The sequence below is a fragment of the Macrotis lagotis genome, chromosome 8, assembly GCF_037893015.1.
Source record: "Macrotis lagotis isolate mMagLag1 chromosome 8, bilby.v1.9.chrom.fasta, whole genome shotgun sequence".
NCBI classification, from domain to species: domain Eukaryota; kingdom Metazoa; phylum Chordata; class Mammalia; order Peramelemorphia; family Peramelidae; genus Macrotis; species Macrotis lagotis.
The window spans coordinates 46,078,838-46,102,221 of NC_133665.1; the positions used below are offsets into that span (position 1 = coordinate 46,078,838).

At 37.6% G+C, this 23,384-nt stretch overlaps 1 protein-coding gene and 1 pseudogene across 5 annotated transcripts in view; one reads left to right on the forward strand and one right to left on the reverse strand.

Moving 5' to 3' along the window:
- Nucleotides 1–22,709, forward strand: LOC141495058 (GEL complex subunit OPTI-like; annotated as a pseudogene).
- Nucleotides 1–23,384, reverse strand: part of ARHGAP17 (Rho GTPase activating protein 17) — a 150,949-nt gene that overhangs the window by 63,665 nt on the left and 63,900 nt on the right. The gene's annotated exons all lie outside the window — the stretch shown is intronic.

The window sequence follows — 23,384 nt, forward strand, 5'->3', positions numbered from 1 at the left end:
ATGGCGTAAATCTCAGATTCAAGTTTTCTGTTCACTGGTTAGTAGATATTGCTAGTTTAAGGAATGCTAGGGCTACCTTATTTCTTCCTGTTACTTCTTGATGTGATCAGATATCTTAAGAAGAAAAGTGGAAATGGTGTTAAAAAAAATTAACTCTTTAGAGACTGGGCTGCATTTTTAAAATTATGAATTTGTGCCTTTTTGTGGAATTTTTTGCTGTTAAAGCAAAGTTAAAAAGTTAAAAGTTAAAAAACCTTGCTGAAGAATAAAAATAAAAACTAAATTTATAAAGTTTTAAGGTTTTTAAATATATATTATTTTATTTACTAGATACTAAAAGGGTTCCTCACACAGGAGGGACCCTGCAAATATTTGTGAAATGAACTCTTTCTCCAAGCTGGAAGACTTGTGTATAAAGAGCCCATGCTCTAAACATTGGTGGTGGGAAAAGACTGTTTATGTAGATGAGAATCTCTATTTGAAAAAGGAATGCAGTGAATCTTCATTTTCATGACTCATTAAAACCAAGAGGAAACCCTTGGGGATGATTTTCTATTTTGAAGAAAGGTCCCAAAATTTAAAAAAAAAGACTAAATTTTAACTATAAAATTTTTAACTAATGAGATGATTTGGTGCTTCTTTGTCAATGGATCGCTAAGATACCAGAATTTCATCTTTGCAGTCCCTGCCCATTTATTAGAACTCCTACCAAGGAGACAAGTTATACTCATTTTTTTAAAAACTAGTCATTAAGATCATTATTGCAAGCTCTCCTCAAACCCATGGCAATCAGCTTTTTGCACAAAGAAAACCAATGCAAATTACTGGCTCTGTAACAACAACAGAATCAACTTTCCCAAAACAAAACAATTTAGCTTCCCAATCTTCCAAAGGCAAGATTTTATGTCATCTGATTTTCCATCCCTCAGAACTGTCATGGGACAAAAACTGACCAGTTTCTAGACATTTAAAAAAAAAAAAAAGCTGTACTTTGTCATTAACAAAAAATAAAGGTGCATTTCACACTTGAAGAGCTGACTATGTTCCCTACAATAGTTGTCTTATCTTTTAAGTCTCCAAATGTGAATGCTTCTTCGTGGTCTCATAGATCAAAGAATATTAGGGCACAGAGTATCCATCACAAAAGGTGAATTCAGGAGAGAGCTAATAAAACAATGTCAGAGCACAGTCTTAGAATGAAATAAGATCTGTATAATACAGTGCACAACATGCACATAGTAGATGTTTAATAAATACTTACTTCTGGACTGTTAAGGGTAGAAGGGATTTCAGAGATAATACGTTCCAAGTACTCATTTCAGAGATGAGGAAACTGAAGTGTACTGACAAGATCACAGATACATACAAAGCAGTGACTAACAGTATCCACGTGATACCATGAATTAATGTGACACACAACTGCAAATTATATAGTAATTCCCACAAAGTATATAAACCACATATTTATTATTGGCCATTTATCTGTATTTGACAGTTTTGTATAATTTCCCAATAGCAACAGACAATACAAAGAAACGAAATGAATGAAACACTAACAGTGCAGAAGTGAAAATAGAGATCCAAATGCATTTAACACTCTTCATAATCTAGCACCTTTCTGCCTTTCCAAGTTTCTCTTATTCCTCACTCCCACAAATGCAACCATCTAACAATACTGATTTATTTGTAGTTCCTTGAGCACAATACTGCAGGTTCCAAGTCTATGACTTTGCACAGGCTATCTGTCTCCCAGGTCAGAAAAGTTCTCTGTAATCTCACCTCTCCACCTAGTTCCAAAGGCTTCCTTCAAAGCCTATTATCTTAAGAGGACCTTCCTTCAAGAGCAGGGGTGGGAAATGTGCACACAGTGGGTTGTATAAGGCTTGTAACATCATATGGTCTGGGGGCAGCTAGGTGGAGCAGTGGATAAAGCACCAGCCCTGGAGTCAGGAACACCTGGGTTCAAATCCGGTCTCAGACACTTAATAATTACCTAGCTGTTGTGGCCTTGGGCAAGCCACTTAACCCCATTTGCCTTGCAAAAAAAAAAAAAAAAGTATAAAAATTATATGGTCTGGCACTGCCACAGAAAAGCAGGCAGGACTCAAAATACAATAAAACTAGAAGCTTTTTAGGGGTGAATTAATTACATGCAGGCTAATTTTTAAGTTGATAATTTTATATGGCCCACAAACAATGTTATAAATATCCAAATGGTCCATGATCCATGGAAGAAAAAATTTCTCCACCCTGTTCTAGAGAAAGCCTTTCCTGGTTCCCCCCACCCACCCCTCATCAGTCCTCTCTGAGATTAACTTTATGCTGTATACAATTTACATGCACCCAAGTATTTATAGATTGTTAACTCATTAAAATGTACGCTCCTTAAAGGTAAGAACTATTTCTCCCTCCTTTCCTTGTATCTCTAACACTTAGCAGAGTGTATTAAATACTTGACTGATTTCATTTTTTTTATTCTTTATGTGAAAAAAGGGAAGGAGAGAGGCTATTTTTGAAAACAAAAATGAAATAATAAAAAATATTCAAGATTAAAAGTAACACCAATGATCAAATGTGGACAGGACAATACTCACACCTTGCTCAGACTCCAAAAGTCCAGGATACTTTCACTAAACTACATGGCAAAACCTAAATAACTTTGTGGTTGTGGACAAGTCAATTTCCTTCTCTGGGCTTCAGTTGGAAAATTATAGGTTCAATTTGATTAAGGAAAACTATATATAAAGGTGAATTTATTTGCTAGTGACCTGATAAGATGAAATAAAATAAAAATAAATTAAACAGGCATCTTTATAAAGAATCTAATTTCTAGAAACAGTAAACAATTCTTCATTATTAAGCACCTACAACTGAATTATGTTGATAGTTCTATGAAAAGTGCTTTCTGCAATGCAGGCCTCTCAATGTTCCTTAGAAGGTATGATGAATTTTACTAGGAATTATTACAAAATTTCTTATGTTATATTACTGCAGATCAAAAAAACTTGAAAACTTAAAACGAATTTTATTAAATCTAGTATATGTAGCTAAAGTAGAAGCATTCATAAAATAAGTAAAACTTGTCCATTACAAAAAACATATCAGACCTTGAACTTGCAAAAGAACTCAACAAAAATGGCTGATCTTGTAAACTGCATGTCCAAGTCTCCTAAGCCAACTTCACAAATCCCCAACATAAAAAAAATACTCTGGTGGGAATAAAAGGAAAAAAAGGTAACCCTTGAAGTAAGGCATTTAATTATGTGGATAAACTTCATAGCTGACTGAACATAAAGGCTAAGAGTTGATAAGAAACAGACTCAGGTACAATAGCACCACATCTTCAGTACTATGAGACTTAGAAGGTTATGACTTATCCATTTTTAAGTAAATAGTAAGGGGACAGTTAGGTGGCAGAGTAGATAGAGCCCAGTTCTAGAATACTTGTCTTCTTGAGTTCAAATCTGGCCTTAGATACTTTGAAGCTGTGTGATTTTGAGCAAGTCACTTAACCTTCTTTGTCTCAGTTTACTCATCTGTAAAATGAGCTGGAGAAGAAAATGGCAAACCACTCCAATATCTTTACCAAGAGAACCCCAAATAGAGCCACAGAAATTGCACAAAACTGAAATGACTGATGCAAATGCTTGGATCACACTATACTCCACAAAAAAACGCCATCAGAGAGGAAGGAGTATGTGATTTAATAAGGGATGGTTTCTATGCAAGGGCATATGGTAAGGTAATGCCTGTATTTAAGTCTCTGCTGTAATTTAATTTAGATAAACACTTCAAAAAACATTTTTAAGTATTCTATGTATAGATCTTTGCATCACAAATGGAGACTACCCATGCCTGCCCTCAAGAAGCTTATAATCTAAAGGGTAATGATGACACATACAAATACATACAAAGTATAAAGAAGGATGTGAACATCATATAAGAGGCTGAAATGTGCAGAGTATAGAAGGGAATAGAGAACAATCCAGTCTGGTTGGAGTACAGATTTAGGTGGTGGGGAGCAGTATAAAATAATACTGTAATTGTAGGGGCGATTATGGAGGAAGTTTAATGTGTCTGGCTAAGGCATCTGTTATTAAAACAGAAACTCCTTGAGAGCAGAAAATTATTTCATTCTTTGTATCCTCAGATCCAAGTAGGTACTTAATAAAGGCTTACTGACTGATAGTCATTGTTAACTTGTAAAGACTTACAGAAGATTAATTGGGGCGGCTAGGTGGCGCAGTGGATAAAGCACAGGCCCTGGAGTCAGGAGTACCTGGGTTCAAATCCTGTCTCAGACACTTAATAATTACCTAGCTGTGTGGCCTTGGGCAAGCTACTTAACCCCATTTGCCTTGCAAAAACCTAAAAAAAAACCCCCAAAAATAAAAAGATTAATCAAGCACTATAAGATTGACCAGAGTAAACTAAAGACTAGAAGCTAAAGATCAGCCAGAAGAATATTTTAACTGTCCAGGTGAGTGGTAATAGGGAAAAATAAAAAAGACACGAATAAGAAATTGTTGTCAGGGGAGAAAATATAGCCTAACAGACAGAATGCTGAATTTAAGAGTTAGAAAGACTCAGGTTCAAATCCTACTTGTGATAATTTATTGCTGTATCATTAGTCCCTTTTTTCTTTTGAGGGAAACAGTGCATGTTACATTAGTTATTGGCTATAACCTGACTATAACTTCCATTCAGATCAGCTCTCTGAATTATTTGGGATAAACCGTGAGTGTCTCAGAGGGACGAGATAATCAAGAGTTATGAGGTTAATGGAAAGGATGAAAAGAAGAAAAGAAAGAGGGATAGAGCTCCATTCAGGGATAAGAACCCTTAATCATGGTAGAAAAAAAGAACAGGGAGAAGAAAGATACGCTACGTTTGGAAGAATTAGAAGCTTAGGACAGTTAATAACCTGTGACAAGGAGCAATCAATGCCTTTAGATTCAGGCAAATTGAGGGTCCTGCCCTGGACCTCGACTTTAGAGCCCATCCCTCATAATAGGCACAAAAATTATAGAGAGTGGAATATGTGAAGTACTCTAACTTTCAAGTATTAGCTATCAATTGATACTGAAGACTTTTTCTGAAAATGAAACACAAAAATGGCTATTTGTTGAGGGACTGTAGGAAGAGCAGGAGTCAGACAAGTCAGCACCTGGCAGAGTAGGAATGAAGGGAGCCTGTACCACGCAAATCATTTTCCTTGAATACTTGATGAACAGTGCTGTGAATGAATGGGAGGGGAGGAAGAAGGGGAGATTCATTTTTTTTAACCAATTAGTGGTTTTACAAACTGCACAGAACTGTAACAATGCAAGTGGTTAGGTGGACTAAAATAATATCCCGGATTTAAGGAATCATTTGTGTGGTCTATACAGTTCAATACTTTAAATCACAATGCTTCTAATAAAAAAGTGAATGTTATAAACTAATTATTTTAAATTTTCATCAATAAATCAGTACACCAATGGATGGAGGGAAATACTTCTCTGATGGACTTATGATAAAGAATGCAATCCATCCCAGAGAAAGAGCTGATGGTATCTGAACACAGACTAAAATACAATTTTCTTTTCCTTTCACTTTATTTTTCATGAGGTTTTTCTATTTTTTGTGGGGGAGGGGGATTATGTTTATGTTTACTCTCACAAGACTATTTTAGTAATGTATGTATAAATATATGTATAATTAAATAAAAGTTTTTTAAAAAAAGGACCCTAAATGTTTAAGATGGGGCCAATTAAAGGTCACAATTCCAGGCTGATACTTTAGTTTCTGAGAGATGAAAGACAAACTATTACTTCTAGTAGCACTTTCTTTTTAAAAAAAAAAGATATCCTCATTAATAAAATTCATACTTTAAATTTAAAAGTATATAATTTTTATTTGTATGCCATGCTGATTTTGAACAATAAACAGCAAAAATGCATGAAAAAAATTTTAAAAATCAGCACACCTCATTCTAGTCCATGAATTTTGTAATGTATTTCTAAATAAAATTATTTATATAGACAAGAGCCCTACAAAAACATTTCTTTTTTTTTTTGGCCTGAGAACTCCCCACCTCTCCCTAACACAGGGTGAGCCTGGGTGACAGAACAGATGGAAGGTCCTTGATACAGCTGATATCTCAGAAAAGTAATCTGCTGTTAATTGTTTCCAATTCTTCTCTTTTCACTTCCTCTCAACCCCTTGCATTACCAGTTTGTGAACCAATCACTCAACTGAAACTGTTCCATTTGAGATAGCAAACTTAAAAAGATAAATGTAATTGGCTTCTTTCAGCCCTCACCCTTCCTGAACAATTCTGACCATCCACTTCTGTACACCTGCTTCTGTAACAGCCATGAATAACTCTTTCAGAAAAAAATTAAATATAATCATATGGGGGGAAATGGATTTTTAATGAAATAATGGACTTTCAAACATTCTTGATGAAAAGAACAAGTCACATATAAATGATGAAGTGCTAACAGAAATCAAGAGAAAGAAACGGTAAATAGGAAAAATAACCATAAGGGACTAAACACGAATAAGTTAAATTACTTACATTCTAACACATGGAGATGATATATATGTCACCCTATGAACCCCATCATCATTCCAGGTCAGGAAAGGAGTTTAATTAGACAGAAAACCTAGGAATTTTTCTATTATGTCTTAATGATTTTATAAGAAGAATGGGAAGGGAGGAAATAAAAGGAATACACTAGGGTATGAGGGATGCAAAGGAGAAGAAGAGAGTAAAAGGTTAGGGAAAAATTATCTCACATAATCTGGGTGGAAAGGGTAGAAGACTAGACACATGAACATGTTCATGGACACATGAACCTCACTCTCATCTGATCTGGTCAAAGGAAGGAAATATATATATATACACACACACACACATATATATATATATATCTACAATACATACAAGGGGAATAGGAAAAAAGGGGGGGAGAAGAAGGAATTAGAGGGAGATTACATTAAGGAAGAAATTAGCAAAACAAATTTTAAAGACACAGTAAAGAACTGAAAACTGAAGAGGTAAGCCAACAACTAGGGAATGGACAAACAAGTTAAGGTATATACATGTGATAGAATACTAATGTCTACCATGAAATGATGAAAGGAATGGTTTCAGAGAAACCTGGGAAGATTTGTATGAACTGATGCAGAGTAAAGGCAGCAGAACCATGAGAACAATTTACATAATGTCAACAATATAATAAAGAAAAACAACTTTGAAAACTGAATGAGGCAAATTTTTTTTGACATGGCTACTATGGAAATTTGTTTTGTTAGCTATATATGTTTCTAACAGGAATTTTTTCTTTCACTCTGGAAGGTAGAATTGGGTGGGAAAAATAAACATAATTTAATTAAAAAGCAAACAAACAACCTTTCCTCAGTGTCTGTGATTTTGTCCTAGAATACACCTGCAGCCACCCTCTCCCCTTGGTGAAGTCTTTCTGGGGTCTCCATTTTGGGAAAGGGTTCATTTTCCTCCAGGCTGTGTTTATGACTTTCCAGACATTTTGCCCCTGAATAATATTTCCCCTCTTACTCAGTATTTTAATCTCCTTCTTAGATATTTTCTTCTCCCATTAGAATGTTAGCTCCTTGAGGGGCTATCATTCCTTTTCCTTAATTGTAATTTCAGTGCTTAGCAGAATATCTGGCATATGGTAAACACTTAATGCTTGCTGACTGAGACCGACTAAACCCAACTCACAACCTCCTTCAAACTTCTGTTTAGGTCAGTGCTATCCAACCTTACTTTTAAAAGCTTTTATCAAAACAATAGCCAATATACTTTGATTTACCATTTTAGTGAGAGCGCTGTAATAGCTTAGGTTTCCTTTACTAAAGCAATTAGTAAACCCACAGAAAGTCCACATAAAATCATACTGTGGGCATGCAGGGAGACCCTGGTTTAGGCTGTCTGTATCTTTTCAGTCACTTGAGTTGGCAAACCTTGACTCATCCTTGATGAATTTCCTATCTATTACGCCGACATAACCAATCTCAACTATGATTCTTCAACTCATCACTTAGAGAGCTTCACAATCTGGCTAAAGCTTACCTTTTAGGCATATTTCAAATTACTTTACACTCTCTACATTGTATTACTGCCAAAAAGGCCTGCTCTTTAGTTCCAAGATTCAGCAGTCTATCAGTTGTCTCTGGCTCTGCTCACATTACTCTTAGAACCCCAGCTTCTGTCAAAATCAAGACTAGGACCATCCACTTCATGTGGAAACCTTCCCTGCTCTCCCTACTTGGTTATATTCTATCCCTCTCCAATTTTCTTGTACGTAATTATCCGTATATATGTTGCATCCCTTATTTCATTTTCACTCTCATGAGGAAAAACAGTAAATTCCTTTAGTAGGGGAAGGGACTATATATTTGGTCTTTTCATATACCAAGAAAAATGCTTGTCAATTTGAGTTTAATTTGTTAGGTGAAGGAACTGGGCTAGACTATGCTAAAGGTCCTTTCCAGCTCTAAATCTGTAACTCTATTTGAGTGACAGCAGAAATACAAAGACTCTTTTACTTATCCAATACTTGAATTCAGAAAGAACCTTTTTCTTCAACAGGAACTGCACTCCTCTCAAAAAGAAAAATACTGTGAAATACTATGAAATGATATTACTGAACATCTTGTCTAAAGAAACCTGGAATAGACATAATAAATGAACTGATGAAAACTCCAAATTGGAATTAAGGAGTAATAGTTGAGGGTCTGGAATTCAAACATCAATGTTAACAGAACCAAGAAGTAGTAAAGACAAGGTTTTAAAGAAAAAAAATGACACTTTTCAGTTCTCTAAGTTCCCCAAAAAGGAAAGTACCCTGACCTTGATTCTGAGAAAAACACAAATTCAAATCACCAAATCTTGGTAATCATAGTACCAAGTGCCCCTCTGGCAAGAAAGTCAAAGAAATTCCTACTGTAGTGATTTATTACATAATTTTAAAAAATCAACTTTCACAAAATACTAGCACTAGAATGTGAAAATTAAAAAGGAGAGTTCAAAAGGTTAGTAACTCATCGGAAACTATTTAAAAATACTTTATTGGAAGTTCAGTATGAATGTGTAATGAGGGTCAAAAATACCAGGTGCTTGAAAAAGTAGCACAGCATGACTAACTGGCAAAATGAAAAAGATAATCACAAGGGAGAAATATATTTCAAAAAAATAAACATCATTCAAGAGGAAGGAGAAGGCCCCCAAGCTTGACAATTCAGGTGCAAGCAGAGCTAAGAATCAAGAAATCTGAGTTTTAAACATGGCACTACCATTATCTTATTCTGTGGTCACAGGTAATATTTCTCTTCTCTGGACCTCAGTTTCTTAATTTGTAAAAAAGATTGAAATGGACTAGTTGATATCTCACAAAACTGCCAGTTCTAATAATCTAGACTCTATTCTCTAAGTTTCCTTCCAGCTCTAACATTTCATGATCAAGAAACAATTTGAAAATGTGGAACTCAAAAGCTTGCAAAAGGATGAATGTAGAAAACAACCTTGTATGGAATAGGGGAAAACACACAAACACATATGCAAAATCTGGCTGAACCATGTTGCTAGAGTATTTCTCTAACATCCTTGTGAGGTCAACAATGTTTTTAAAATTCTTATTTTATTTTATAGGTGAAGAACCAAGATTCTGAGAGGCTAATTGATCTGTAGTCGATTATACAGGAAGTGTCAGAATTCAAGTTTAAGTCCAGTGATCTTTCTGCTACACTGGAATTCAGATCAAATATAACCTAATTCAACACAGGAAACATTTACAAGGCACCAAATGAATGTTGTGGTTCTTTGTGAGGTGGGATAATGCAAAGTTTAAATAACACACTAAGAGATAGCTAGAATACATAATTTTACATGATAATGTGCAGTTGAGTCACAAAATAAATGTCAACTGAGGCCTGAGTACAAAAATTGCTCCTGTAATTTCTCAGAGATATATGGATCTAGAAAAGCAAATATATATATATATATATATATATATATATATATATATATATATATATGGAGAGAGAGAGAGAGAGAGAGAGAGAGAGAGAGAGAGAGAGAGAGAGAGAGAGAGAGAGAGAGAGAGAGAGTCATCTCCCTCACCAGAACAAACTTAATAAATGCTAGGTCATTGATTATAAAACAGAAGGCTGAGAAAAGCCTTCCTAAGGACAGGGCTATCTGCCTTAGTCTTTAAAGGACGGATTGAATTTCAACAGAGTAAGACAGAGAAAGAGAGAATTATAAGCACAGGAAATAGCATATACAAAGGCAAAGAGGAAAAGTATAGGGAATATTTGTTGAGGAAAGTAGCCTAGTTTGCTTGGAGGATAAAGAAATATGGGAGCAATAGAGGGAGTTGGAAGTATAGGATGGAGTTTGTGAAGGATTCATAAAGTTTTTTTAAAAGAGTCCTGGTTTCCTCATCTGTAAGAAGAAAGGATTAGATTAGATGATTTCTAAATTCATTTTGAAATCTAAGTTATAACTTTAGGTTTATTCTGAGAACTATGGATCAATAAATTTCACTTCTCTACTGGGGAAGGTAGTGGAACTAGAGATCCAATCACATTGAAGTAAATATAACCTTAAGGAAGAAAAAAAAGACATTGTGGTTTCTACAACAGGAAATTAGGCCTGACTAATCACATAAGGTTCCCTGGGTGGGTAAATATACACATGAAGAAGGGAAACCATTATTTATAATTTCAAAACCCTTGACAAAAACATCCCACCAAAGGCTTAAAAAAATAAGACTGGATATTAAGAGTTTATTTATTAGATTTAAGGACCTGGCTCAGAAAAAGAAAAAATAGGAGAGAAATATTCATCTTGCTAGATGCAAAAATGGAAACAGCGGAGTTTGTCAAGAACTGATAGAAGGAGCCAACCACCAACCGTGACAATCAATTTTATTTTACATAACTTCCCACTTCACACATACTCTGATTCAGTCAACATAGTCTTTCAGTTATAATTGCGGACATTTCATCTTCTCCTTTTGCACAAGTGGTTCCTCTAGTTTGTAATGTACCTCATCTTTACTCATGCTTTCTCAGAGCCCCAGCTCAGGGACCACTATGTCTATGAGGATTTTGATAATACCCCAATTATACTTTTTGCCCCTCTTTCTTTTTTTAAATTATATTTAATATTTATTTACTCTCATTTTGTACAAATGTTTTTATACATTAATAAAATATTCTTGTGTAAGAGTAAACAAAATACCCCCCAAAAATATGGACTCGCTTCAGCAATAAAGTAAAGGGGGAGAGAAAAATTTAAATTTAAATTTAAAAAATAGTAGTAATATTTGTAGGTATGGCCAGGTGGTGCAGTGGACAGAGGACCAGCCCTGGAGCCAGGAGCACCCAAGCCCATACTCAGCCCTGTACACTCAACAATCACCCAGCTGTAGGACATGCAAGCCACCCCAACCCCACTGCCCTGCATAAACCAAAAAAAAGAAAAAAAAGAAAAAAGACCCAAAATAAGATAGTAATAGTAGTAGAGGCGGCTGGGTGGTAGACAGAGCACTGGCCCTTGAGCCAGGAGCACCTGGGTCCAAATCCGGCCTCAAACACCCAACAATCACCCTGCTATGCAGCTCCAGGCAGGCCAACCAGCCCCATTTGCCCTGCACCCCCCCCCCAATACTAATAATAAAAAATGTGCTTCAGTCTTTGTTCCAACACCAACAACTCTGTCGTGGGTGGATCACATTCTTTATGATAAGTCCATCGCAAAAGTTACTTCCATATTTTTCCACCATTGCCATTTCTGATCGCAACTCCCTCCTTTCTTATTTCTCCACTACCATGTACTATATTTTCTCTCTCCTTTCACTCTGACTCTGCTGTAGGGTAGCTGAGTGCCGCAGCAGACAGATCCCTGGTCCTGGGGCCAAGAAGCCCTGAGAACCCATACCACCCCTTAGGCCCAGAATCCACCTGGCCCTATGGTCCCGCACAGGCCATCCAATCCCAGCCCCTTGCAAAAAGTAAAAAAGAAAATGTGTTGACTCCATTTTTACTCTATATTTTATCTTCAAATTCAGCTTTCTCCTGTGCTTTAACTATAAAAGCTCCCTCTACCTGCTGTATTAACTGAGAAGGTTCATATCAGTATAATCAGTGTCATTTTTCTATGCAGGAATACATGCAGTTCATCATCATTAAGTCCCTCATATTTTCCCCTTCTCCTTCAATCTCCATGCTTCACCTGAGTCCTGTATCTGAAGATCAAACCTTCTGTTCAGCTCTGGCCATTCCAAAAGGAACATTTTGAAATTCCCCTGGTTCATTTAAAGTCCATCTTTTTCCCTGGAAGAGGACATTCAGCCTTGCTGGGTAGTTCATTCTTGGCTGCATTCTAAGCTCTTTTGCCTTCTGGTATATTATATTCCAAGTCCTACACGCTTTTAATGTGTTTGCTGCTAAGTCCTGTGAGATCCTGACTGCAGCTCCATGGTATTTGAATTGCGTCCTTCTGGCTGCTTGTAATATTTTCTCTTTGACTTGGGAGTTCTAGAATTTGGCTATAATATTCCTGGGTGTTGGTTTTTTGGAATCTCTTTCTCAGGGGGATCGGTGGATTCTCTCCATTTCTATTTTGCCCTCTGCTTCTAATATATTAGGGCAATTTTCCTGCAGTAATTCTTTGAAAACGATGTCAAGGCTCTTTTCCTGATCATGACTTTCAGGTATTCCAATAATTTTTAAATTATCTTTCCTAAATCTGTTTTCCATATCAGTTGTTTTTTTCAATGAGATGTTTCACATTTTCTTCTAATTTTTCATTCTTTTGGTTTTGAAGTATTGAGTCCTGATTTCTCATAAATTCAGCAATCTCCCTGAGTTCTATTCCTTGTCTGAAGGATTTGTTTTCCTCAGAGGGTTTTCTTATCTCTTTTTCCATCTGGTCAATTCTGCTTTTTAAAGCATTCTTCTCAATAACTTTTTGAACTGTTTTATCCATTTGACGTAAGCTGGTTTTTAGCATGCTATTTTCTTCAGCATTTTTTTGGATCTCCTTGACTAAGCTGCTGACTTCGTTTTCATGTTTTTCCTGCATCTCTCTCCTTTCTTTTCCCAGTTTTTCTTCTAACCCCCTCATTTGATTTTCAAAGTCTTTTTTGAGCTCTGTCATAGAAGATCCCTGGCAGAGCCAAGATGGCAACAAGAACGGATCCTGTCTTAGGCGCTCTCTCATGAAACCTATAAGCTAAGGACTCTAACTAAATTTTCGAGAGAAAGAACCCACAGAGGGACCCAGTGAGGCAGTTCTCCTACTCAAGGTAACCTGGAAAAGAGCAGAAAGGCTCTGCTCCCCGGGGTCGGAAGGGCGGCCCACCAGAGCGAAAGAACTTCAGCCTCCGGGAGGCAGCCCCAGGGCACTGGGAGCTGTGGCTCACAGCAGAGGGGGAGTTTCCTGATCTACACCCCAGGGGGAGCACCGGGCACAAATTGGGGGAACAGCGGAGTACCTCTGCCAGAGCCAGCAGGTGAAGCCCAGTCTTCAGGGCACACAGAGAGCAGCATGGCCAGCCAGGAAACAGAAGCAAGCACCCCCAGGGCATGAGCCCATTGAACCTAGGGAAGGGAGTGAAGAGAGACTGCCAAGCTCTGCCCCTAGAATAGGACTCTGGGGCTCTGACCACATTCAGATCCTGAGCACAGTCTAGCCCCCCCCATAGAACAGCAGGGCCCCCCCACCTCAGTCCCATAGCAGAGGGGGGCACATATGGTCATTCACAGACCAGGAGGGAGGGAGGACAGAACTTCTCACACTGAGACCCTTGTGGGAGTGTCCCAAAAGCTCAGGAAGCACCCCAAAACAGACTCAGGCTGGAAAAATGAGCAAGCAGAGAAACAAGAGGAACACCACTGATAAATATTTTGCACATGAGCCCAAGAAGGATCAAAACACTCAGTCTGAAGATGAGGAAGCACAAGCTCCTACATATAAAGACTCCAAGAAAAGCAGAAATTGGGCTCAGGCTATGACAGAACTCAAAGAAGACTTTGAAAATCAAACTCAGAGAGATTGCTGAATTTACAAGAAATCAGGACTCAATACTTCAAAACAAAAAGAAGAAAATGTGAAACGTGTCTCACTGAAAAAACAACTGATATGGAAAACAGACTTAGGAAAGATAATTTGAAAATTATTGGAATAACTAAAAGTCATGACCAGGAAAAGAGCCTTGACATCATTTTCAAAGAATTACTACAGGAAAATTGCCCTGATATTCTAGAAGCAGAAGACAAAATAGAAAAGGAGAGAATCCACCGATCCCCCCGAGAAAGAGATCCCAAAAAACCAACCCTCAGGAATATTATAGCCAAATTCTAGAACTCCCAAGTCAAAGAGAAAATATTACAAGCAGCCAGAAGGACACAGTTCAAATATTGTGAAGCTGCAGTCAGGATCACACAGGACTTAGCAGCATCTACACTGGAAGCTCGTAGGGCTTGGAATATAATATACCAGAAGGCAAAAGAGCTTAGAATGCAGCCAAGAATCAAGTACCCAGCAAGGCTGAATGTCCTCTTCCAGGGAAAAAGATGGACTTTCAATGAACCAGGGGAATTTAAAGGTTCCTTTTGGAATGGCCAGAGCTGAACAGAAGGTTTGATCTTCAGATACAGGACTCAGTTGAAGCATGGAGATTGAAGGAGAAGGGGAAAATATGAGGGACTTAATGATGATGAACTGCATGTATTCCTGCATAGAAAAATGACACTGATAATACTGATATGAACCTTCTCAGTTAATACAGCAGGTAGAGGGAGCTTTTATAGTTAAAGCACAGTAGAAAGCTGAATTTGAAGATAAAATATAGGGTAAAAATGGAGTAAATAGGAAAAAAAAAGGGAAATGTAATGGGAGAAAGAAAAAGGAGAGGAGGAATAGGCCAAGATATTTCATATAAGATTTTTCTTTATTACAATGAGCTATTGCAAAGATATGGAATGGGGGAAGGCAAGGGGTAATGAGGGAATCTTCACTCTCATCAGAGGTGGCTAGGAGAGGAAACAGCATATATACTCAATGGGGTATAGGCATCTGGAGTAAGAGGGAGAGAGGGGAGACAGGCAGAAGGGGGGGATATGAGTCATGGAGGAGAGGATGGACCATGTGGGGGAGAGTGGTCAGATATAACACATTTTATTTATTTCTTCTTGCAAGGGGCTGGGATTGGAAGACCTATCTGGGACCACAGGGCCATGTGGATGCTTGGCCTAAGGGGTGATATGGGGACTCGGGGCCTCTTGGCCCCAGAGCCGGGGATCTGTCTGCTGCGCCACTCAGCTACCCTACAGCAGAGTCAGAGTGAAAGGAGAATGAAAATATAGTACATGGTAGTGGAGAAATAAGAAAGGAGGGAGTCGCAATCATCAATGTCAATGGTGGAAAAATATGGAAGTAACTTTTGTGATGGACTTATAACGAATGTAATCCACCCATGACAGAGTTGTTGGTGTTGGAACACAGACTCAAGCACATTTTCATCATCATTATTATTATTATTATTATTATTATTATTGTTAGGGGTGGGGTGCAGGGCAAATGGGGCTGGGTGGCCTGCCTGGGGCAGTATAGCAGGGTGATTGTTGGGTGTCTGAGGCCGGATTTGGACCTGGGTGCTCCTGGTTCAAGGGCCAATGCTCTATCTTCCACCCAGCCACCCCTACTATTATTACTATTTTATTTTATTTTGGTTTTTTTTTTCCTTTTTGGGGGTTTTGCAGGGCAGCGGGGTTGGGGTGGCTTGCATGTCACACAGCTGGGTGATTGTTGGGTGTACGGGGCCAGACGTGGGCTCGGGTGCTCGTGGCTCCATCCATTGTGCCACCTGGCCATACCTACAATTATTACTATTATTTTTTAATTTTAATTTTTTCTCTCCCCTTTATCATTCAACTGAATCTATATTTATGGGGCGGCAGGGTATTTTGTTTACTCTTAAACAAGAATATTTTATTAATATGTAAAAAACCATTATTTGTACAAAATGAGAATGAACATTAAATTAAAAAAAGATCCTTTCTTTTTCCTATCTTGGCTCCACCCTATTGCCCCTCTTTCGATGCCAGGTTTATTCTTTGTATTTAATATACAGATATTTACATTTATTTAATGTAATATATATAGATATTTCTATTCAAGTGTGACCTCCTCAAAGGCAGAGACTATTTTCAAGTTTTCGAACTTATTTTCAGATTGTGGCAGAGCATTGCACACTTAAATGTTCATTGAATTACTGAACTGAATAGCTAGTTTTCTTGAGAAGACAGTGCACAACCAAAATATCACTGATAATCAACAAATATTTATGCAGTTTGGGAACAACAAAGGTAAAATAATGAAAACAATCCCTTGCCCTCAAGGAGCTTACACGTTATCAGTCATAAATGGACAGGTTATCAGTCTGGAAATATAATTTTCACTCAGTGTCACAAGACTGGTATTTGTTCTGATCTTCAATGACTTGGGCAAATGTACAAACAATAAATAAAAAAATCCAGGAGGAATCATTATTATACTGTATGATAAAACTGGGATCCAAAAAATATTTCACCAAGTAGGAATGGTGGCTTCAAGCTAACAAGATGATGCTTTAAAAAAAATAAGTCACACAGGACCTGTCAAGTAGAATGTTATCAAAATCATATTGATTTTATGAAATTTATTTTGTATTTCTTCTATATTTCCTCTTATAGTTCTAACCACACTTTTCGGATGTATTAACTTGAGGGTAGAAACTGTGCCATGTACAACTTTATACTGAGCTCTTCAAGCAGTAATTTACCAATAAATATTTGTTCAATGAATAAGGAATCTTTATAGTATCTATGAATTTCAAAGTAGAAAGAAAAATAAACTTCCAAAAGCTTCCTTAAGGAGAGGAAACAATCCTTGGGAAATTTTTCCAGGTAAGCTAACCTATATGATATTCCCCCTGCCCCAAAATATCTTCTCCCATAATAAATGCTTTCCTTTTGTTTTTATCTCTGAATTAATAGACAATCTATTTATATAAAGGAAATATTGCTATGAGAATGAAGACACTGTCAGTCATTCCCATCTTACTGACAATCAATTAAATTATCTACCTTCCTCCTGATTTCAACTACACTTAAGGGAAAGGATGATTTGATTTAGTGGGAAATGAAGATGTGATGTAAGTCGTCCATGCTGAAGCATGGAATATTTTGAAGAATATAGCAGGCTTGGCTAGTGTATAGCCACAGCTGATAGAAGGTTGGATAATGGTAGAAAGGGATGTAAAAGTAAATTTTACTAACAATAAAACATTTATTAACCATTGTGCTGTGAAGAACATGGCACCAGGCACCAATGAAAGAGATTTAGAAGTCTTTTTTAAAGATGTAGTACCTGCCTGCAAGAAGTTCACCATCTCTGGGGCACAAGACACAATTTTTTTGCATGTAGATGTTCAATAAAAATTAGTTGTAGAAATTAATTAAAACAGTGATATACCCGACTCAGTAAAGAGGAAGGAAATTCTCTTTAATTCCCTTCTGCAAAGCACAATTAATAGATGGGCAAGTTATCCTTGAAATCAAATTCAGTGATGGACCAACAAACCAAACATCCCTTGATCTTCAGTGGTACGGTCAAAGATGACTGGACTGAACTATTTTTTTAGGCTATTGTTGTTTTGTTTCTGTAATGTTTCTTGGGGTAACAAATTCTGTAAATTTATCCCTCCATCTGACTTTTTGTTTTGCTTTGTTTTTGCAAGGCAATGAGGTTAAGTGGAGTGCCAAGGCCACACGGCTAGGTAATTATTAAGTGTCTGGAGGCTGGATTTGAACTGAGGTACTCCTGACTCCAGGGCAGGTGCTTTATCCACTGTACCACCTAGCCACCCCTCTACATCTGACTTTTAAAGGAGAACTGCCATAACTGGAAATATTGCTAAGAGAAGGAAAACATTGTCAGTCATTCACATCTTACAGTGAAATCAATTAAATTATTAACCTTCCTCCTAAAACCTATGAGGGAGTCCCTTGTCTAATCCCTGTAGAATTTGGAAAATTCTTCCATATTTCCCCATTTCCCCATTTCATAACTTTTGTGATATTACAGATGTCAATAATTCAGTCCAATTCAATATACATTCAGTAAGATTTCCTGCCAAGACAAATAGTTCTTCACTGCTCAGCTATAGCTTATAAACAGAGAAAAGCACTTGAATAGGTCTGAGGTTATCCAGTTTAAGTTTCCCATTTTATAAAGAAGGAAAGAGATACATAGAGATGAGGAAGGATTTAATCCAGAGTCAATCCAGGTCTCGTGACTCCTAGATTAGTGTTGCCCCCATTACACTAAATTAAAACTTTGAGTTCATACCAGACAACAATGATCAATCTTCCCCCCCAAAATATAGCAAGTGACTTCTTCTACCCCAGAATAAAGACAAAAGTTCAACAAAAGCTCATGGGCAATAGCAAGTATCAGTGTGACTAGAGATAGGACATGTGTATCTAGCAAGATTCAGCATAGTCAGAAAGTCCCAGGATGGGAATCTCAGAAGAAATCTCCAGGGCATGGTAGTGAACATCAACCACCAACCAGTGCAGGACCACATTGCTCAGATCCACAATATTTTCTATCCTAAGTCACACAAGAGAGACCTCAAAAGATCTAGTGCTCTAAACCTTAAAAATCCTAGGGGAGTCTAATTTTGGGGCTGGAGGAGGAAGGGATAATTCAATGCAGGAGTTCAGGACCAAGCAGGGCTGAAGGTCCCATTCAAAACACAGCAGGGAGACAGAGGTTGGCAGAGAGTCTCCAGTTCAGAAACAAATGCTGAAAAGTTAAGTAGCTAAGGAAGACACTAGAATAAAAAGTTACTAAAGATCCAGCAACGCCCAAAAATCCAGACCAGAAAAAAAAAAATAGATCTGTAATAAGTGCAAAAGAAAAAAGGGACTCAACAATAACTAAAATTGGATTTTTCTAAGACTACAGAAATGTCTAATAAAATATTAATCAAGAGATAAAAAAAAAAGTAACTGAAGGGAAAGACTGAAACAGAATAAATAGCTTAGAAGAGAAAGTAGCTTCAGGGAAGCCTGGAGGGATTTGCATGAACTGATGCTGAGTGAGATGAGCAGAACCAGAAAAACACTGTACACCCTAAGAGCAACATGGGAGTGATGTTCAAGCTTGAAGGACTTGCTCATTCCATCAGTGCAACAATCCAGAACAATATTGGGCTGTCTGCAAAGGAGAGTACCACCTGTATACAGATAAGGAGCTGTGGAGTTCGAACAAAGTACAAGGACTATTCCCTTTAATTTAGAAAAAAAACAGATAGCTTATTGTCTGATCTTGTTACCTCTCAGACTTCTCTTCTTTAAGGATATGATTTCTCTCTCATCACACCCAACTTGAATCAAGGTACAACATGGAAACAAAGTAAAGACTGACAGAGTGCTTTCCGGGGGGGGGGGGGGGGGGGGGGGGAGCAAGATTGGGGGGGGAATGTAAAATTCAAATAATATCTTTAATAAAAATAAAAATAATTAAAATAATAAAAAATAAATACAAATAAAAATTAAAAAAAGAAGAGAAAGTAGCAAACCTTATTCAAATAAAAGAATACCTGAAAAGTCAGATCCCATGTCAGTAAAATGCTAAAACAAAATCAAAAGACTAAAAAAATTACAAGAACATTTAAGACAGCTGACCTGAAAAACAGTTCAAAAAGAGAGAATCTAAGAATCAATGGACTCCCTAAAAACCACAATTTTTTAAAGCTAGGAAATTTTATTTCAAGAAATCACACATGAAAATTTCTCAGATCTATTAGAGGCCTAGAAAAAAATCCACTGATCACCTTCTGAAATCCAAAAAGGAAAAGCCATAGGACTATCACAACCAAAATCCAGAATTTCCCATGTGTCCAAGAAAAATACTGCAAGCATCTAGAAAGATCACACAAGAATCAGTGATTTCAACCATAAATGAAATAAAATTTTAGGATGCAATATTCCAAAAGGCAAAGGATATGAATATAGAACTAAGAATACGATGTCCTGGAATAGAAGACTTTCAACAACTTATGAAAAAGACTAATGACAACGATGATGATGTTTGTCCTTAGTTCTTGAAGAAGTCCATGACAACAGGAAGTTGATAGCATGACAAGCAAGTGAACTGGATTTGGGTGAGGGGGGGCTGTGCTAAGTCAGTAGCCTTACGTTCTCTTCTGAAGCCCATCTGGGTCCAGTGACCAGATATGAATCATAACGACTGGAGATGGCCTATGATGCAAGGCAATCAGGGTTAAGAGATTTGCCTAAGGTCACACAGCTAGTAAGGGTCAATCAAGTGTCTGAGGCTGCATTTAAACTCCCATTTTCCAGACTCCAGTGTACAACCTTGCATCCTGCCTTGAAAAAGACTACAGAATCTGAGTGGATTGGTCTGAGAATTTGAAATGGGAAAGGAAAAAGAATTGGAAAAGGAACACAGTATAAAAAGGAATGAGAAGAGTATACAAACCTGGAGAAAAGGATGGAGGAAGGGCATCAGGTATACTTATGCTGATCTGAAACAAACAGCATACACACACCCCTCCCCCTTCTCCTCCACACACTTACTTTAGTATAGACTTAAATCAAATCCTACAGCAAACAAGAGTTAATAGAGGTCCCAGAGAGAGGTCAATAAAGAATGGTCACAAGCAAATCAAACTAGTGAAATCTGATGAAGTAGGAATTAAGAAAGAGAAAAAGAACTAGAATTAAATGAGCAAAGGTTGAACAAACCATGGCACAGGAATATAGATTATTATTGTGCCATGAAAAATTAGATGATATTCAAGAATCTTGGGTAGTATGAATAGAGTGAAGTGAACAGAACCAAGGGAAAAATTTATATGTGGAGAATGATACTGCGAAGAAAAACAACCAAGAAATACTTCAGAACTCTGATCTACCCATGACTCCAGAAGACAAATGTTAAAGCACATGGCCTACCTCCAGAGAGCAATGTAATAGACACAAGTTGCAAAAAGAGACCTACATTATAGGACAGAACCATAGAGTGGATTCATTCTATCTGATTATATTTACTTGTACCGGGTTTTTTCCTCTCAGGTTTTTTTTTTTTGTGGGGGAGAGGGGAAGGTTAGCAATAGTAATATGAAATGGGGCAGCTTGGTGGTGCAGTGAATAGAGCACTGGACCTGGAGTCAGGAGGACCCCCGTTCAAATGCATTCTCAAACACTTAATAATTACCTAGCTGTGTGGCCTTGGGCAAGTCACTTAACACCATTGCTTTGCAATAATAAAAAAAATAATAAAATAATTTTAAAAATAGTAATATGAAAGGAAAAAAAAGGACACAAACTTTCTTTAATATAAAGAAAAAATCCCAGAAGTACATATAAGCAATCAAGCTTTAAAAACTGTATGTGAGGGGTAGCTAGGTGGTACAATGGATAGAGCACCGGCCCTGGAGTCAGGAGTACCTGAGTTCAAATCCGGGCTCAGACACTTAATAATTACCTAGCTGTGTGGTCTTGGGCAAGCCACTTAACCCCATTGCCTTGCAAAAACCTAAAAAAAAAAAAAAATTTAAAAAAAGTGCAGGGTATTGATTATCTTTTCTTTGGGAAAAAAACAAGGAATGTGAAATGGAGATTCATGATTCCATATAAATACTATTTTATGTGACTTATTTTCTATATAAACTTTTATTTTTAGTTCAAAAACTCTTATTTTTAGTTTAAAATTAAACAATTAGGTCGCCCGCTGAGCTGAAGGGCACCTGCAGTGGGAGCCGGCCGGGGCGGGCCGCGGGACCCACACTGGGAGGCTCCGCTCCCTGGCTCCAGGCCCCGCGGAAGGAGGAGCCCCCGCAGCCGCACCTGGCCAACGGCGCCCCGAAGGGCTCGGCCTGGAGCAAAGAGCTGCGGAGCTACTGTGGCCTGGGAGGACAAGGATGAATTTTTAGACATGATCTACTGGTTCCCACAGATCATTGCAGTTGTTCTGGGCGTCATTTGGGGAGTGGTGCCACTGAAGGGCTTCGTGGGAATAGCAGTATTCTGCCTGATCAATGCTGGAATCTTGTACCTCTACTTCAGCAGCTTCCAACAAATTGATGAAAAAGATTATGGTAGGACGTGGGAGCTCACAAAAGAAGGTTTTATGACGTCTTTTGCATTGTTTATAGTTGTTTGGATCATCTTTTACACTGCCATCCACTATGACTGACAGGCTGCAGCCCACCCCTGCTAGCACTGTTTACTCAAAAGGACATTCTAATCACAGGCCAGAAACGTGCCAGTGGTCAGGAGCATTTCGGCCACAAGGAGATTGTGATGCCCATTCTCCCAAAATGAGAATCAGTGCGTTGGTTACCAGTGTTTTCTACCAGTGTCGTGTCTTGGAACTTTTAAATGAGCCATCCCTATTTTGAAAGCATTACTGAACTGTTCCATCACTACCATTGTCCATGCCTTTATTGACTACCCATCACTAATACCTGTTGGATGAATGGATCTAGTGATTTCATTTATCTTAGGATCTGAATGAAAGGTGAAATTGTCTCGTCTTCCTCGGCTGTCCATCAGACACACAATTTTAAAGATATCAATGGCATTTCATGGTGTTTTGAGTTGTTCTTGGACAAAGCATGGCAGAATGTGTGTGGTTCATAATACAGAACATGTCTGATAATTTCTATTGTAAAATGTTTTAAGAGAACTTGAATAAACCGGATCTTTTAAAAAAAATTAAACAATTAAAAATGTTTTATGTTTAAAAACTGCTTTCCCCACATCTGTGTAGTAGGCAATATAAGTATCATTACTTCCATTTTATAGATGTGGAAACTGAGTCTCACAGAGCTTAGAAAACATCATCATACATCTAACAAATAGAAGAATCCAAATTCAAATTCTAATTTTCTGATTCTCAAGTCAAGGATTATTTCTATTTTAACATGTAAATTCTAGTGTGCAAGGTTGATACTTTGCAAAATGATAATTTGCCCTCTCTCTCGTAAAACAAAGCTATTTTAACCTTTGAAAGGGTATTTTTATTTTTTTTAATTTCTTTCCTCTCTTTCCTTCAGGATGGGATAAGGGGAGGTCAGGAGAGCAGTCCCTGAGGGTGTCTGCAGAAGTATCTGATTTTTAAGATAAGAAAAGGGTCACTGGGAGCAAGACAGCTTTGAGGTAGGTAGAAGATTATTTCCATGGGAACAGTTGGGGAAAACTCCGTGAAAGATCAATGTACAAATTACAAAGTGAGATTCAGTGGTGGCCTGCAGAGACACAGCTAGTAAACTTGTATGCTAAGACTA